General features: G+C 51.4%; 2 non-coding genes and 1 pseudogene across 2 annotated transcripts; all 3 read right to left on the reverse strand.

The window, feature by feature from the left end:
* Positions 1-2,649: 2,649 nt before the first annotated feature.
* Positions 2,650-10,842, reverse strand: LOC146001807 (large subunit ribosomal RNA; annotated as a pseudogene).
* A 914-nt stretch (positions 10,843-11,756) lies between these two features.
* On the reverse strand, positions 11,757-11,908 carry LOC146001808 (5.8S ribosomal RNA). The gene has a single exon (XR_014443608.1). It is a non-coding gene; the product is annotated as a 5.8S ribosomal RNA (ribosomal RNA).
* A 1,311-nt stretch (positions 11,909-13,219) lies between these two features.
* On the reverse strand, positions 13,220-15,053 carry LOC146001803 (small subunit ribosomal RNA). The gene has a single exon (XR_014443605.1). It is a non-coding gene; the product is annotated as a small subunit ribosomal RNA (ribosomal RNA).
* Between the last annotated feature and the right edge of the window lie 3,041 nt (positions 15,054-18,094).

The raw sequence follows: 18,094 nt of genomic DNA on the forward strand, positions 1-18,094 counted from the left end.
GTGAATGAAGCTTCCCAGCTTGACTTTCCATTCGGCTTTTGCTCCAGAGATTACCGTTAAAGTCAAAAAATAATCTGGGAGAATAAAGCTTCCCAAGAATCTTGTACAAGCAACGCAATGTGGCAGTGACACAATATCATCCTCCTCTGTTTTCTTCCCAGCTTGACTTTCTATTCGGCTTTTGCTCCAGTGATTACAGTCAAAGGTAAAAGTTCTGGGAGAATGCAGCTTCCCAGCTTTACTTTCTATTCGGCTTTTGCTCCAGAGATTGCCGTTAAAGGCAAAAATTCTGGGAGAATAAGGCTTCCCAAGAAACTTGTACAAGCAACGCAATGTGGCAGTGACACAATATCATCCTCCTCTGTTTTGCTCCAGAGATTGCCGTCAAAGGCAAAAATTCTGGGAGAATGAAGCTTCCCAACAAACTTGTACAAGCAACGCAATGTGGCAGTGACACCCGCACAAATCTCCTCCTCCTACGTTTTCTTCCCAGCTTTACTTTCCATTCGGCTTTTGCTCCAGCGATTACAGTCAAAGGTCAGAGTTCTGGGAGAATAAAGCTTCCCAGCTTGACTTTCCATTCGGCTTTTGCTCCAGAGATTGCCGTCAAAGGCAAAAAAAATTCTGGGAGAATAAATCTTCCCAACAAACTTGTACAAGCAAGGCAATGTGGCATTGACACAATATCATCCTCCTCTGTTTTCTTCCCAGCATGGCTTTCTGTTCGGCTTTTGCTCCATAGATTACCGTTAAAGGTAAAAGTTCTGGGTGAATGAAGCTTCTCGACAAACTTCTAAAAGCACGGTAAGGTGACAAAGGCACACACACACAAACAATTCTCCTCCTCAGTTTTCTTCCCAGCTTTACTTTCCATTCGGCTTTTGCTCCAGTGGTTACAGTCAAAGGTAAAAGTTCTGGGAGAATGCAGCTTCCCAGCTTTACTTTCTATTCGGCTTTTGCTCCAGAGATTGCCGTTAAAGGCAAAAATTCTGGGAGAATAAGGCTTCCCAAGAAACTTGTACAAGCAACGCAATGTGGCAGTGACACAATATCATCCTCCTCTGTTTTCTTCCCAGCTTGACTTTCTATTCGGCTTTTGCTCCAGAGATTGCCGTTAAAGGCAAAAAATAATCTGGGAGAAAAAAGCTTCCCAAGAAACTTGTACAAGCAACATAATGTGGCAGTGACAATATCATCCTCCTCTGTTTTCTTCCCAGCTTGGTTTTCTGTTCGGCTTTTGCTCCATAGATTACCGTTAAAGGTAAAAGTTCTGGGTGAATGAAGCTTCTCGACAAACTTCTAAAAGCACGGTAAGGTGACAAAGGCACACACACACAAACAATTCTCCTCCTCAGTTTTCTTCCCAGCTTTACTTTCCATTCGGCTCTTGCTCCAGTGATTACAGTCAAAGGTAAAAGTTCTGGGAGAATGCAGCTTCCCAGCTTTACTTTCTATTCGGCTTTTGCTCCAGAGATTGCCGTTAAAGGCAAAAATTCTGGGAGAATAAGGCTTCCCAAGAATCTTGTACAAGCAACGCAATGTGGCAGTGACAGAATACCATCCTCCTCTGTTTTCTTCCCAGCTTGACTTTCTATTCGGCTTTTGCTCCAGAGATTGCCGTCAAAGCTAAAAGTTCTGGGTGAATGAAACAAACTTCTAAAAGCACGGTAATGTGGCAAAGTCATACGCACACACAAACAATTCTCCTCCCTTGTTTCATTCCCAGCTTGACTTTCCATTCGGGTTTTGCTCCAGAGATTACCGTCAAACTCAAAAATTCTGGGAGAATGGATCTTCCCAACAAACATCTACAAGCACCGCAATGTGGCAAAGGCACACAAATCTGCTTCTCTGTTTTCTTCCCAGCTTGACTTTCTATGCGGCTTTTGCTCCACAGTTTACCGTTAAAGGCAACAATTCTGGTTGAATAAATCTTCCCAACAAACTTGTACAAGCAACGCGGCAGTGACACAATATCATCCTGCTCTGTTTTCTTCCCAGCTTGACTTTCCATTCGGCTTTTGCTCCAGAGATTACCGTCAAAGGCAAAAATTCTGGGAGAATGGATCTTCCCAACAAACATCTACACGCACCGCAATGTGGCAAAGGCACACAAATCTGCTTCTCTGTTTTCTTCCCAGCTTCACTTTCTATGCGGTATTTGCTCCACAGATTACCGTTAAAGGTAAAAATTCTGGGAGAGTAAACTTGCTCCTTCACAAACTTCTCGGCCATGTACCATCAACAGCACTTTGCATTAAGTGACAACATATACTCCCAGCTTGGCTTCGAATGTGGACATGCTTTTTATTCTTCACTTACTTTATAGTTAAGTTCAACCTAAAAGGCAAATCTTTCTGCTTTCGTTCTCTACAGTTAGTTTCTAACTGCAAAAGAAACAACATTTTTCATTGCCTCCCAGGCTAACCTGGGAGGTGTTTCTCGTTTGGTCGGCTGGGTCGAAACCCCCAAGTCCGGCGATCCGCCACCTGCCGGAAGCCCCGGTCGCCAGCACCCGGTGAAGGTGTCTGCTTCCGGTTTGGGAGTCCTCCCCCGGTCGAAACCGGGGTCTGGACTCCCGACGGAGGTCCCGGAGGGACCTCCTAACATAATGGGAGTTGTTTAATCAGGTGCCGTGAAGCCGACATCACGAACCTGCAAGCGAAGGCTGCCTTTCAACGGGTCGCCACCGTACGGAGGCTTCACCGCTCACGACGCCCCGCCAGATACTCAAGTCGTCTACGAGTGGTTCAAGGGTCCCTACTTCCAAGTGCTTGATTACCCCGTGAATCCCCATCTAGAATCCCAAAGACCTCGGTCAGTGGGGCAAGTGGGCGGAGTCTCGATGGCACTACTCGCGGGGAGCCTTGGGTGAGTTTCCCCACCCGTTTGGTGGCTCCCCGCCTTACCGGTCCCCCGTGAGGGGGTCCAGCGTTGGTGGTTCTGCCTTTGAGAGTGCAGGGACCCACGGTCACGCAGCTCCGGGCACGGCTTCGGCCTTAGAGGCGTTCAGGCTTCAGCCGTCGGACGTAGCTTCGCACCAAGGTTCGATCGAACCGGCGCGGTACCATTGGTCCGAACCTGGGGTTCCTCTCGTACTAACCAGGATTACCTTGGCCGCGTTCTAAACGCCAGGAGGATAAAACTAACCTGTTTCACAACGGTCTAAACCCAGCTCACGTTCCTTGTTGGTTGGTGAACAATCATACGCTCGGGGAGCGCTGCGTCCCCACGGTAAGAAGAGCCGACATCGAAGGATCAAAAAGCCGCGTCGCTATGAACGCTTGGCGGCCACGAGCCAGTTATCCCTGTGGTAACTTTTCTGTCTCCTCCCGCCGAAGATCCTTCGGACGGGGAGGATCGATAGGCCCCGGTTTCCCGGGTCCCACCCGTACTGAGGGTGCGGATCAGGGCGGCTTTTGCCCTTTCGCTCTACCCGAGGTTTCTGGCCTCGGTGAGCCGCCCTTAGGACACCTGCGTTATCCTTTGACAGATGTTCCGCCCCAGACGAACTCCCCACCTACCGTTGTCCCCAGATCGGGTCGGCCCCCTGTCCGGCACGGACCAGGAGTCGAGTCCGGTCCGGCCGGCCAGTAGCAGGGGCCTTGGTTCATGAACGGCGTGCGACGAGGCCGGAGCCCCGACGCCCGCGTCCCGCCCAACCGGGTGAGTCGGGAAACCGTGAGAGTAGTGGTATTTCACCGGCGGGCACCCGAAGGAGCCCTCCCACTTATGCTACACCTCGTCACGTCTCCCGACAGCGGCAGACTAGAGTCAAGCTCAACAGGGTCTTCTTTCCCCGCTGACATTCTCCAAGCCCGTTCCCTTGGCTGTGGTTTCGCTAGACAGTAGGTAGGGACAGTTTAAGGGAGTTGTTGAAGTGATCCTCCATCCTCCTCTCACCTCTCACACATCACTTCACCCTCTCACCCGGCATTGTAGTACTTCTCTTTAGATTGTTTTCCTTGCCTGGGTGCGGTACCCCTTACTGTCTGTGAAATTCCGACTCGATCTTATCTTGATATTATCCTATTGTATTGGAGAGTAGATGGTGATCCTTGCAACTTGTTCCTACCCTGGTTCCTGTAATAATACCAGGGTGTATTTGCTTGCTGTTGTATTGGCTCCACTTGAGTTGTATCCAGATAAATGTAGGAGAAGAAAATAGAAAAGATGAATAAATGATGAATAAAATAACAATGTATGAATAAAAAAAAAATAATAAAATTGATAATAGATATAAATATAAAATTGGTAAAATTGAATATAGGCATAATATACATATAATAATAATTGATACTATCCATAAATAAGGTTAATAATTCGGAATAATTGATAGTTATATATACGTGCTTATTAGGATCCCTAATTTAGAAGATGTGTCTCCTTGATTAGTGTTTGAAAATATTGTATTTAAAACATAAGGTTTTACTGGGGAGAGGTGATCTCCTTTCCCCCGAAGTGTGTTATTTGTTTGTGTATTTGACGTTGTAAGCTTCTTCTTCTTTCTTGATGTTTTCTTCAATCTTCCTGCTGCTTCTTCTTACTTGAGGTTTCTTCTGGTCTTCCTATGGTTTTATATATCACTGATTCTGAAGTATTTTAGCGGTTATTCCTGAATCTGATTAGTTGCACCTCCAGCTCCAGCTCAAGCTCCCTCCTTTGAAACGCTTGCCTCAGAAGGTCATGCAGCTGGTCGGGATCCACAGGGATGTTGCTGCACCTCAGCAACATCTTGTCCACAGCCTCTGGATAGGGGAAATTTATTGATTTACCATTTGGGTGTTTGGTCCTTACTAAGAGGCGTAGCGCTGTTACTAAATTTTCCTTTTCTTCTAGTCTGCTTAGCCTGAGATTAAGTTCAAAGGTAGGATATATGTCCTCTCTTTTAATTTTGGATTTTGGTGGGTCCGGGGTGTCTGGTCTGGGTGGAGTCTCAACTATGGGACTCGTGAAGTTGGGATATTTGTTTGCATTTTGTATGAAAGGTGTGGCATTAGGGTTTAGTTTTATTGTGGTTTCCTTGTCTTTCTGGGTGTCAGAGCTCTCCGGAGGAGAGGCATCGGTAATTTGGATCTGGCGGAGGAACTGTCCCGCAGGGTAGTTGACGTCAGAGACGGGGTGAGTGGGGGGAGGGGAGATTGGCAGTTGAAAATGTTCTAAAGGTGGCGGAGTTAACGTGATCGGGGAGTCAGTCAACTGGAGTACACTGGGGGATGCAAGAGGAGTCGAAGGGGGTGAGTAGACTTCAAAAGTGGGAGATGGGGTAGCAGTGGGGGATGAAATTGGTGAGATGAATGGGGATTCAAACGCCGATAAATTCAGAATTGGGGAGGAGGGGAGAGATTCTGGGTAAAAAGTGGAGCATGGACGTAGTCCAGGCAGGCGAGTGCTAAATAAAGGCTGGAAAAAAGGGTTTGTCATAGAGACTTTCGAGAAAGGGGGGTTAAAAATAAAGTTATCCGGATGGGATTTTAGTGGGGATTGGTTAAGTAATGTTTCATTTAGGTTAATTAAATGATATGCACAGTTCGTGTTAAAAGAGTTATCAAGTGTGTCCTGTAATTCCTGTTTTATCCTTAAGGCATAGGCCGCCGCTCTGACTGCATTGCGTCTGCGACGGCTAGGTGTGTTTTTGTTTTTTCTTTTCTTGTGTGGATTATTATTCATAATTGGTCCTTTCAATTAACCTTTGTTGAAAAAACTTTAAAGTCGGACACTCCTTAGGATTTTCGTTGCAGTTTCTCTTCCTTTTTTTGCATGGGATACATATTTTTTCTGACCTTTCAGCAGAACACCCCTGCCTTTCATGCTCCTCCGATCCACATTTGTCACAGCATCTAACACCCTTGCAGTGCTTTGAGACGTGACCATAATCCTGGCACGTGCCACAGAAAGGGACCACCAAGAAATCCTTAATTGGTAGAGAAAGGTAGGCCATATGGACCTTGTTCATCTTTAATAGTTTCTTTCGTAAGGTGGGGTTTACCTCATATACCCTGTGACACGTTGTTTTATTCTTTGGACCAGTTTTGAATCTGAATTGAAATTGTGCTTTGAACTCCTCAGGGGACATATATTCATTGAAGCCATTAAGAACATATAATTCGTCCGTAATATCTTCTTCCTGTTTCCTTGTAGGTATATCGTAAACAATCATTAAGGGATTTCTTTTCTTGGGGCGTTCAGCATTTAGTTTTTTGTTTTTGAGGTTGGGGTTGTTGATGATTTTTTGAACGTCTTCTTCAGATGGCGTTTCCACAATCAAGGTTTTGGGAGTGTATCTCATTCCCTGGATCCTGACTTTCTCCCGAACTGGGTTCACCAAAGTGGTGAAATTATCCCATATTTCACGACCGGACTGATTGTCCTGTGCCGTGATGAAAACGGTATGTTTAGCATTTTGCGTTATTTTCTGGATTTGCTGCACCTTATTTGTTAGTGGTTGTGGGAGAGCGGCCATATGCGCATATGAGGGAGCCGCATCCGGCATCTGCGTTGGTTGTGACTTGGCCTCCAGAATTTTGCATGCAGTCCTTAAAGATCTGGAATCTGCTACATTTTCCATATAAATCTGATTTTGTTTTGCAAGAAGTTCTAAAAATATTGCCCTTTTCTCGGTTGACATACTTTTTTCCTTTGAAACCATCGTGGTCAGTTCCAAGTGTATTTTCTGAAATATACCCAATTGTATAGCAGACGAATCCGGCAGAATTTCATCTATTTGGCTTCCCGAAACTCCGGGGGTGGGTTGTGGGTAGTTTTCCCTGACAGTTGGAGTTGTATTTGATTCGTCATTACCAGAATGGTGTCTTTTCTTGGAAAGAGGAGAGTTCAAATCAGGGGGTGAATGTACCAAACCACCCCTTTTGAAGGGGTCGAGGGGTTGTTCGAGGGGTGGGTCCGGTCTGGGTCCCCCTTTATTCTTGGGAGTGGCCCCAACAGGAGCCATCTTTATTGGGTCACTCTTTAGCACTTGTAATTGTCAAATACCCGCACTGAGAGAGTTCCCGCGCGTGACAAAACGCACGTGGCCCAGCTGTCACCACAGAACAACAATAACAAAGCGCACGTGCTGCTCCGTCCCGGTGAAGGAACTGCTACACAATCTGTGACGTCACGAAGAACCCGGATGTCACACGTCTCCTTCAGGTCCCACACGGCCGTCTGCCACGCTATCGAACACACAAAACTCGCCACGCACCACCACACCAAAAGTCAATAGAAAAACCACCCCTTGCAGCAAGGGGTTGGGGGTGGGTTCGTAAGACAGGGAAAGGATGGCGCTATGGCACAGTCTAGGTCCCGTTCCTTATTGAGACCTGGTTTAGTTTTTCTAACAAGTTGAACAGAAAAATGTTATTTCGTATGAAAAAGGCCGGTTTCCCCATAAGATTAGCATGGGGGGTGTTTTTGCACAACAACTTTTTTAATAGGGGTGGTTTTCACTTGGGTTTTTTTTGGTTGTGTTCCCTGATCCTTTTTACGTGGGTTTAGGCCCTTTCAAAGGATAAGGGTTCATAAACTCTCACTTTTTTGAACTGTTTTTCCCTATTAGTTGTAAATGTTCGTTTTCTCCATAAAGATAACACGGGGGTGGTTTCTCCCTTATAAAAAGAAAAGTACTTACCCCCTCGTGTCGCTAGGAATACCTGATTGTTCCTTGGAGTCTCTTCCTTGGGGCTGGAGGGGTCCCAGAGATATAACGGGTCAGGGGGGGCTCTAGGGGGGTAAACTTCCCAAGGATGTGCACTTTTTTTTTGAGATTTAACAGAAAAACACACGCATGACAGCACTCTCGCAGAATTAATTTCGAATACCTCCAGAACCAATGGATTGAATTTCACCAATTTTTCTCAGTTTATAGTTTATGAACTTACGGGTTTGTTGTTGCACAGTGGCGGACCACTCTCGTCTGTTTTCCACCCTTACCGAGGGTCGCGTCGCGGAATACCGGTCGACTGAACCACACGATAGCAAAAGTCACACGTCAGTCCAGTCACACGTCAGTCCAAGTAGGTAGGGACAGAGGGAATCTCGTTAATCCATTCATGCGCGTCACTAATTAGATGACGAGGCATTTGGCTACCTTAAGAGAGTCATAGTTACTCCCGCCGTTTACCCGCGCTTCCCTGAATTTCTTCAGCGCGACATTCAGAGCACTGGGCAGAAATCACATCCCGTAAACACCCTTCCAGGCTTTCGGGATGCTTTGTTTTAATTAAACAGTCGGATTCCCCTGGTCCGTGCCGGTTCTGAGTCGACCGTTCGTCGGCGGCCGACTCGAGGGGAGGCACTTTCCCCCCAAAGCCCAGAAAAGGGCAAGGGGTTAGGTGCGTTCACCTCAGAGAGCCCAGGGACGCTCGCGGAAGTCCGACGCGCGGTCCAAGCTTGGAACAACCCCGGAAGGATGTCCCTCGCGAAGACCCACGCCGGACCGAACCCGCGGTGGCCCCCCGGGCCCCGACCGGCCCCGGTCCCCAGAGCCAATCCTTGTTCCGAAGGTACGGATCCAGATTGCCGACTTCCCTTACCCACATTAGTCTATCGTCAAGAGGCTCTTTACCTCGGAGGCCAGATGCGGATTCGGGTACGGCCAGGCCTCGGGACTCTGCTGCGCTGTTCCCACCAAGATTTTCAAGGTCCGACGGGCACCCGGGGAAACCGCACCCAACTACGGTTCTCTTAGCTTTCCCCAGTGTCCCCTTCTCCTTCTGGGAAGATTCCGGGGAGCGTAGGGGATCGCTCTGACAGAACAGACAACTCTGCCCCCGGGACCCGACAGATTCTCCTGGTGCCACCAGTTACCTGGACTTACGGACTTCGAGGGAACCCGCGACGCACTCCCGGTCCCGAGACGCGGCGGAGGGCTGGATACCCCACTTCCCTTTCGACCGCGGCCGAGACGCCGGCGCCTCGCGCTAACCACTACACCTCTCCCGGTGGCAGCGCGAAACTGACCCGACGCATCGGTGGGAGTTTTCCGCGGTCTAAGGACCGGCTCACCCGCCTGCAACTGCTGTTGAGGCGGAACCCTTCTCCACGTCTGACCTCAGCGAGGTCTCATCAGATTATTTGCTACTACCACCAAGATCTGCAACGACGGCGGCTCCAGGCAGGCTCGCGCCCAGACCCTTCCACGCTCACCGCCGCGCCCTCCTACTCACCGCCGCATCATTCTTGCATTGATGCCAATGCATTAGCATTGCGGCGGCGGCCGGGTATAGGCACGACGCTCGATTGCCATCCATTTTCAGGGCCGGTTGCTTCGGCAGGTGAGTCGTTACACACTCCTTAGCGGATGCCGACTTCCATGGCCACCGCCCTGCTGTCTTGAGCAACCGACGCCTTTCATGGTTTTAGCAGCGTCGATTCAGGCGCCTTAACCCGGCGTTTGGTTCATCCCACAGCGCCAGTCCTGCTTACCAGGAGCGGCCCACTGAGCACTCGGGTCCAAGAAGGCCCCGCTTCGCCCTAGGGGCAAGCGGGACCTCCATCCCGTTCAGAGTTTGAGAGTGGGTCGAGGCCGTTTCGGCCCCGAGGCCCCCGGTCATTCGCTTTACCAGGATGGACCCCCCTTGCGAGCGCCAGCTGTCCTGAGGGACACTTCGGAGGGAACCAGCTACTAGACGGTTCGATTGGCCTTTCGCCACTATGCTTAGCTCAGACGGTCGATTTGCACGTCAGAGGCGGTTCGGACTTCCACCAGGGTTTCCCCTGGATTCGTCCTGGCCGAGCATAGTTCACCATCTTTCGGGTCCCAGCGAGTGGGCTCTTAGGTACGATCCCCGCACCCGGAGGTGGGGAATCGCCCCGGGACTGCGCGAGGGCCCTTCGTTGAGCGACTCCGGGTCACCTCGATCGTCCCAGTCGCTTTGACTGCGCCTTCGGGTTTAGTGATTCCCTTAGACTCGCCCACGCGCTAGACTCCTTGGTCCGTGTTTCAAGACGGGTCGGATGGGCCACTCGTTGAACACCGCACGGGCCCGGGGCTCACAGTACGCCCCCCGCGAACCCCCGGACGCGTCCCTTCGCGCAAACGAGGGGACTGTCGGGGGACGGGGGAACACTGCCAGGCACGCCGCATTGCTGCGACCTCTACGCCTTCCGCCTAAAAACGGCGGCGGATCCCCAGGCCTGCCCTTGAGCCGTCGGGTTCCGTCCGGGTCACCGGGGGTTCTCCGGACGAGCCGGAGAGCTCCACCCCAGGCCCTTAGGACGGATCCCAACGAGCCGCGGTGCCCTACCGGGCGCGGAATGAAGGGGGACCGTTCCCGGACGCACCCTCGCAGACAGGAGGTCCCTAAGGAAGGGGACAACCCCGCTCGGGGGCCGGAAACATGGTCCTTAACCCTTGAGTCACCTTCCCCCATCGAACTCTCGAGCTCCATCCGTTTGACCCCCAGGCGGTTTCACGTACTCTTGAACTCTCTCTTCAAAGTTCTTTTCAACTTTCCCTCGCGGTACTTGTTCGCTATCGGTCTCGTGGTGATATTTAGCCTTAGGAGGAATCTACCTCCCACTTAGGGATGCATTCCAGAGCATCCCGAATCCTTGGGAAGGCGCCCAGCCCGACTCGGCAAGGCGGAGGTTCGCACGGGCCTAGCACCCTCTGTGGGATGTTGGTCCTTTCAAGTTACACTTAGAACCTCCCGCCGAGCGGGATTTACGGACGCTCCCTTCCACCAAATCGCCCGCCGGCTCGGATAACCGTGCCGGGGGCTTGGGTGACGGGCTTCTCCCTTTTCGCTCGCGGCTACCGAGGGAATCATTGTTATTTTCTTTTCCTCCGCATATTGATATGCTTAAATCGTGCGGGTGGTCAACCCTGAGTCGAGGTCGGGTGCTAACTTTACATTGCGGTTTCCTAGGAGGTCCGAGGGATCTTCCTCGTCGCCCAACGCAGGTCCTCCTATCTAGACGGTAAGGCGGCTTTCGAGCTTCGGCGGAAACCTCTAAACTTGACCGAGCTCTCCTTCCGCGCGAACCGAAGAGACAGGCTCTTCCACGCGTCCGTAGACGACTGTTGGAAACTTACCCTGCGTTCAACGCGAGGCACCCGCCCGGACGAAACTGAGTCGTCCGGCCGGCTCTCCCACTCCACGTAATTCCAAACTTTGGAAATTTAACCTTCCGAGCATCAGAGTGGTCCAGCCACAATGTCCGAAGAAGCCTACATCCCGATCACCGGCGAGCAACTATAGTCGGGCCGGCAAATGTGCCGGCCGGACATGCATAGCATGTCTGCCACCATCTTTTTCATTCTCCACGTGCTTTCTTTACGGTGCTCTACAGCTAGGTTCAACCTAACTGCAAAAGACAACCATCTCTGCTTGCACTTCTGCAAGTGCCGGTCAATTATAGTCTGGCCGGACATGCATAGCATGTCTGCCGGCAACTTTTTCATTCTCCACGTGCTTTCTCTAAGTTACTCTACAGCTACACATCTGCAAGTTGCTCGCCCCTGAATGCTCGGAAAGCTGCTTCCGGGATACGGATCCGGACTGCTCCGGGATGACCCCGCTCCTTCGAGGCCCCTTCCACGCACGCGCGGTTCCGTAGACCGGTTTTTCCACTTCTTGTACTAGAATGGAGTCCTCCGAGAAGACGACCTCACGGTCGACTCCTAATGATCCTGTTTCGGATTCGACCTCGCGACCGCTCTTACCTCGCTGAGAGAGGCGGCCGCGAGACTTTCGTGGCGTGCTGTTACACGCGCTGTGCTCGCAAGAGCACATGTGTCATTTAGAAACTTCCGACACTCAACCAGGACCGACCCAGGTAAAGACCCGGGCCGCAATGTGCATTCGAAACCGTCGATGCTCTCTGTTTTGCAGATCGCAAATTGACTCGCAGCTAGCTGCGTTCTTCATCGACCCACGAGCCAAGTGATCCCCCGCCTGGGGTTGTTTGTGGTTTGCTGAAGTGCGACAGGTCGCACTTCGGCGAAATTATGTGTCTGTTCATCGGGAAGCGCCCTCGCGAGCCTCCCCGGATGATACCTACCCCCCCGTCTCCGAAGGCCTCGAGACGGGGTTCGGGTGCATGTTTTAGCGGGGCGATACCTTTAAAGGTCGAGTCTCACCTACCCCTGTAAACGTGCAACTTTGAAAGTGCCGGGCAATTATAGTCTGGCCGACGCAAGCGCCGGCCGGACGGACATGCATTGCATGTCTGCCGGCAACTTTTCCATTCTCCACGTGCTTTCTTTAAGTTACTCTACAGCTAGGTTACACCTAACTGCAAAAGACAACCATCTCTGCCCGCACTTGTGCAAGTGCCGGGCAATTATAGTCTGGCCGACTCAAGCGCCGGCCGGACGGACATGCATTGCATGTCTGCCGGCAACTTTTCCATTCTCCACGTGCTTTCTTTAAGTTACTCTACAGCTAGGTTACACCTAACTGCAAAAGACAACCATCTCTGCCCGCACTTGTGCAAGTGCCGGGCAATTATAGTCTGGGCGACTCAAGCGCCGGCCGGACGGACATGCATTGCATGTCTGCCGGCAACTTTTCCATTCTCCACGTGCTTTCTTTAAGTTACTCTACAGCTAGGTTACACCTAACTGCAAAAGACAACCATCTCTGCCCGCACTTGTGCAAGTGCCGGGCAATTATAGTCTGGCCGACTCAAGCGCCGGCCGGACGGACATGCATTGCATGTCTGCCGGCAACTTTTCCATTCTCCACGTGCTTTCTTTAAGTTGCTCTACAGTTAGGTTCAACATAACTGCAAAAGACAACCATCTGCAAGTGCCGGCCAATCATAGTCGGGCCGGCACGAATGCCGGTCATGTACATTGCTCCAAAGGAAAGCTCCAAGTGGTCGGCTGGGTGATGGGGTACCGACATTGGGGTACCCACAAAACCCCAAGTCCAGCGATCCGCCACCTGCCGGAAGCCCCGGCTGGCCACACATGCCGGTTAGGGAGTTCTCCCCCGGTCGAAACCGGGGTCTGAACTTCCGGCGAAGGGCTCCGGAGGAGCCCTCCTAACAAAGAAACAACGTAGTGGAGCGAAGGGGGAATCGCCTTACTCCGCACACCCGCTCAGCCAGGCATTCCCTGCGAGGGGGAATGCCCCCGTTGGGGGCCGAGGACCGATTCTTGACCCTTCAACAACCAACTACGTAACATCCGCCGGCTCCGGGAGTTTGAGTCCCCCTTCGACGCACTCGCGGATGGAAGAAAAGGTGAAGAAGCGGATATACCGTACGGTAATGATCCTTGGGCAGGTTCTCCTACCCAAACCTTGTTACGACTTTTGCTTCCTCTAAGTGACCAGGTTCGGCCGTCTTCCCGACGGTTCCTGCGGAAGGTGGAACCCCCGCAGGGCGCCGGTCCAAAGGCCTCACCGTATCACTCGATCGGATGCATCGACGGGCGGTGTGCACAAAGGGCAGGGACTCGATCAACGCGAGCTGATGACTCGCGCTTACTGGGCATTCCTCGTTCGCGGGGAATAATTGCAATCCCCGGTCCCTATCACGAAGGAGGTTCAGCGGTTACCCGTACCTCTCGGCAGGGGAAGACGCGTTGTCTCCTTCAGTGTGACGCGCGTGCGGCCCAGGGCATCGAAGGGCATCACTGACCTGATTTAGCTCCCACTCTTGCTGCTTGCGACAACCGGTCTCTCTAAGAAGAGTTTTGATGCGCCGGGGGAACACGTACCCCGACGCCTAGTTAATAGGCAGGAGTCTCGTTCGTTATCGCAATCAAGCAGACAAATCGCTCCACCAACTAAAATCGGCCATGCACCACCATCCACCGAATCACGAGAGAGCTCTCAATCTGTCAATCCTTGCGGTGTCCGGGCCTGGTAAGTTTGCCGTGTTGAGTCAAGTTGAGCCGCACGTCCCACGCCTTGTGGTGCCCTTCCGCCAATTCCTTTAAGTTTCAGCTTTGCAACCATACTCCCCCCGGAACCCGAAATCTCTGGTTTCCCGGAGGCTGCGCGCACGGTGTTCTTGAACCTTGCGCATCGCTGGATGGCATCGTTTATGGTTAGAACTAGGGCGGTATCTAATCGCCTTCGAACCTCTAACTTTCGTTCTTGATTAATGAAGACATTCTTGGCAAATGCTTTCGCTGTAGGTAGTCTTGCGAGGATCCTAGAATTTCACCTCTCCCCTCGCAATACTAATGCCCCCGTCAATCCCTTTTAATCATTACCTCTGGTTCGAAAACCAACAGAGAGGAGAACCGAGGTCCTGTTCCATTATTCCATGCAAGGAGCATCCAGGCGAATAGCCTGCTTTGAGCACTTTAATTTGTTCAAAGTAAACATCCCGGAATCCCCCGGTCCACTCGGTGAAGAGCAGACCGGGGAAACCGAGAAGACGTCCGGTACGGCCAGTTGAACGCCTGACGGCGAACCGACCGCCCGAGACCCAGATCCAACTACGAGCTTTTTAACCGCAGCAACTTTAATATACGCTATCGGAGCTGGACTTACCGCGTCTGCTGGCACCAGACTTGCACTCCGATAGGTTCACCCAACTGTTTAGGGTGGATCCATTCCGATTACGGGGCCTCGGATGAGTCCCGCATCGTTATTTTTCGTCACTACCTCCCCGTGCCGGGAGTGGGTAATTTGCGTGCCTGCTGCCTTCCATAGATGTGGTAGCCGTTTCTCAGGCTCCCTCTCCGGAATCGAACCCTGATTCCCCGTTACCCGTAATCACCATGGTGGGCCAATAACCCACCATCCACAGTGTGATGAGGCAGACATTTGATAGATGCGTCGCCGGTGCTTGACCGTGCGATCTGCCTAGAGGTTACTTAGAGTCACCAAATGAGTCTGCCCGCAGAAGCGGACAGTTTGGTCTTTTGAATGGTAACGGCACCCCGTCCGGTTGCCCGGCCGGAGACACCGTGAGCATGTATTAGCTCTGGAATTGCCACAGGTATCCAAGTAGGATGCGTACGATCTAAGGAACCATAACTGATGTAATGAGCCATTCGCGGTTTCACTTTGGTAAAGTCTGTACTGAGACATGCATGGCTTAGGCTTTGAGACGAGCATATGACTACTGGCAGGATCAACCAGGGTACGGTGCATACGGTGCGTATGCAGCACTCGCGCGAGGCAGAGTGCCATGTTTTAAGCGAGGAAAGCGGCTCGCCACTAACTTAGGCAACGCAACACTGACGCTTGAAGAACGACAGGTTACACCGCTTTCCAGAAAACATCATTATACTACTCCCACTACTTCGCTTAGAGGTCTACGTAGTTCCACTTTCTTTGAAGCTGGAAACTTCGAGACGTTCGTTTGCGCGCGGGAACGGCGAACCGACTTCTTCGATTGGCACCGTGCCCGCGTTCTGGTTCTGTTCCTTGCCTGGGAGGCTGGGAGCTCCCAGCGAACAGCCGTGCCTGTACGGCAACAGGCAGCCACTCAAGACGGCGCTCCGGAGAACGCACGCTTCGACGGACACCCGTACCAAGTTCTCGGGAACCTTCGGGTTTAGGTTGTCTCGCCACGGAGGCAGGCACGTCCGCTGCTTTCCTTCGGTGCAGGCTTCGACTTAGAGTCGTTCGGTCGAGCCGGAGTTCCCGAAGTGGGCAGAACGGACGGGTCAACTTCAGAGACGATGCAACGCAAACCGGAGAAGGCATCGCCGTCACCGGGAGAGAAAAGAGAGAGCTAGCTTGCTTTCCCTTGGTGCAGGTTTCATCCTACAGTCGTTCGGATGAACCGGAGTTCCCAAGGTGGGCAAGCGAACACCGGTCGGGTACCTTGTGTCACTTCCCGCTAACCGAAATGTGAAAAAGTAGCTCACTGTCCCACCCCCCTCTACCTAGAGTCGTTTGGAAGAGAGGAGGTGGGCGAGTTACCGTCAAAACGTCGGCGTTACTTTCCCACGGTGCAGGCTTCAACCTACATTCGTTCGGATGAGCCGGAGTTCCCGAGGTAGGCAATCGCCGGCGATTGACGTCTCGTCACATCTCGGCAGCGAGGGCTGACAAAATGAATTGCTTTAACTCGGTGCAGGCTTCATCCTACATTCGTTCGGATGAGCCGAAGTTCCCGAGGTGGGCAAGTGCTCCCGCAGGACCGGTTCTCTTAACTCGCTCGGCTTCCGACGGTTGACGTTTTACCTTGCTTTCCCTCAGAGTGCTCAGCCTAAAGACGTTCGGAAGAACAGAGGTAGGCAAGTTATCCGCTTGAGAGGCACCTTGATTTGACATGCTAAGCTTAACCTCGGTGCAGGCTTCAACCTAGAGTCGTTCGGATGAGCCGGAGTTCCCGAAGTAAGCTAAGCTTCCCCACTAGGGTGGGTAAGTCAATTCAAGGTGTCTGATGCTCAACCTACATGCGTTCGGAAGAGCACAAACGGTTACGCCACGTGTCGGAGGCGAACCACCGTGTACGAGGGCTGACAAGTTAGTAGCAACGAACTTGGTTCAGGTTAAACCAGTCTTCCAAGGAAGGCTACCTTCCCGCTTGCGCGGCTCTGTCACTTACTCGTACACGGTGCAGAAACAAAGATGGGCGCCGTGAATTTTCCGAAAACTATGAATACAGCAATGCTTTTCGGAAAACAATTCGAACCCCAACTTCCCACGTGAGTGGGGTTGCCTTTGAACGCATAGCTAACGTTCGCTTCGGGTCTCATCCGTGAGGATGATCCCTACTCCATCCACGAAATTGCAACCGGCGGTTGACCGACAGTGAAGGCATTGATACCGATTGGTATACCTACCTCCCCGGTTGCTTGCGTGGCGGGTGAACAGTTGGGTTCGAATTAGACTAGATGCCTGAACCGAGGTACATGCACCTCTGAGGTGGTTGCTTCACCTCAACGTGACTCGCAACCTATGCCAAGGTGCTGTATCGCCCTGTGCTCGCCACATATACACAGGGCATCGCTCAAGAGCATGTTAAGCACGCCCAAGAGCCACCATTCCCACCATATATCAAAATGAATTGATTTACTCTTTTTTAACCATTCAAACTTGCACCTCCATCGTTACGTTAAGCAACAGATGCAAGCTCAACTAAGGTCAAAGAGTAATAGCTTGGGAAAAGCTTTCTTTTGCGACTAGAGACGAATGCTCTTTGGTTGACGGTCTAGGTACCGATATACGGTAAGAGACTGGGAAACTTACAACTCCTTAAATTTGCCCACACAGACAAATCTATCTGAAACTCCAAGCGTGGTTCAAGCCAAGCTCCATCAACCTCGGAGGTGGTAGTAGTTCCATCTCATCGTGACTCGCAACCTATGCCAAGGTGCTGTATCGCCCTGTGTTCGCCACATATACACAGGGCATCGCTCAAGAGCATGTTAAGCACGCCCAAGAGCCACCATTCCCACCATATATCAAAATGAATTGATTTACTCTTTTTTAACCATTCAAACTTGCACCTCCATCGTTACGTTAAGCAACAGATGCAAGCTCAACTAAGGTCAAAGAGTAATAGCTTGGGAAAACCTTTCTCTTTGCGACTAGAGTCGAATGCTCTTTGGTTGACGGTCTAGGTACCGATATACGGTAAGAGACTGGGAAACCTACAACTCCTTAACTTTGCCCAGACAGACAAATCTATCTGAAACACCAAGCGTGGTTCAAGCCAAGCTCCATCAACCTCGGAGGTGGTTGCTTCACCTCAACGTGACTCGCAACCTATGCCAAGGTGCTGTATCGCCCTGTGCTCGCCACATATACACAGGGCATCGCTCAAGAGCATGTTAAGCACGCCCAAGAGCCACCATTCCCACCATATATCAAAATGAATTGATTTACTCTTTTTTAACCATTCAAACTTGCACCTCCATCGTTACGTTAAGCAACAGATGCAAGCTCAACTAAGGTCAAAGAGTAATAGCTTGGGAAAACCTTTCTCTTTGCGACTAGAGTCGAATGCTCTTTGGTTGACGGTCTAGGTACCGATATACGGTAAGAGACTGGGAAACCTACAACTCCTTAACTTTGCCCAGACAGACAAATCTATCTGAAACACCAAGCGTGGTTCAAGCCAAGCTCCATCAACCTCGGAGGTGGTTGCTTCACCTCAACGTGACTCGCAACCTATGCCAAGGTGCTGTATCGCCCTGTGCTCGCCACATATACACAGGGCATCGCTC

The sequence above is a fragment of the Lepisma saccharinum genome, chromosome 17 (genome assembly GCF_977018435.1).
Source record: "Lepisma saccharinum chromosome 17, izLepSacc3.1, whole genome shotgun sequence".
Classification (NCBI taxonomy): domain Eukaryota; kingdom Metazoa; phylum Arthropoda; class Insecta; order Zygentoma; family Lepismatidae; genus Lepisma; species Lepisma saccharinum.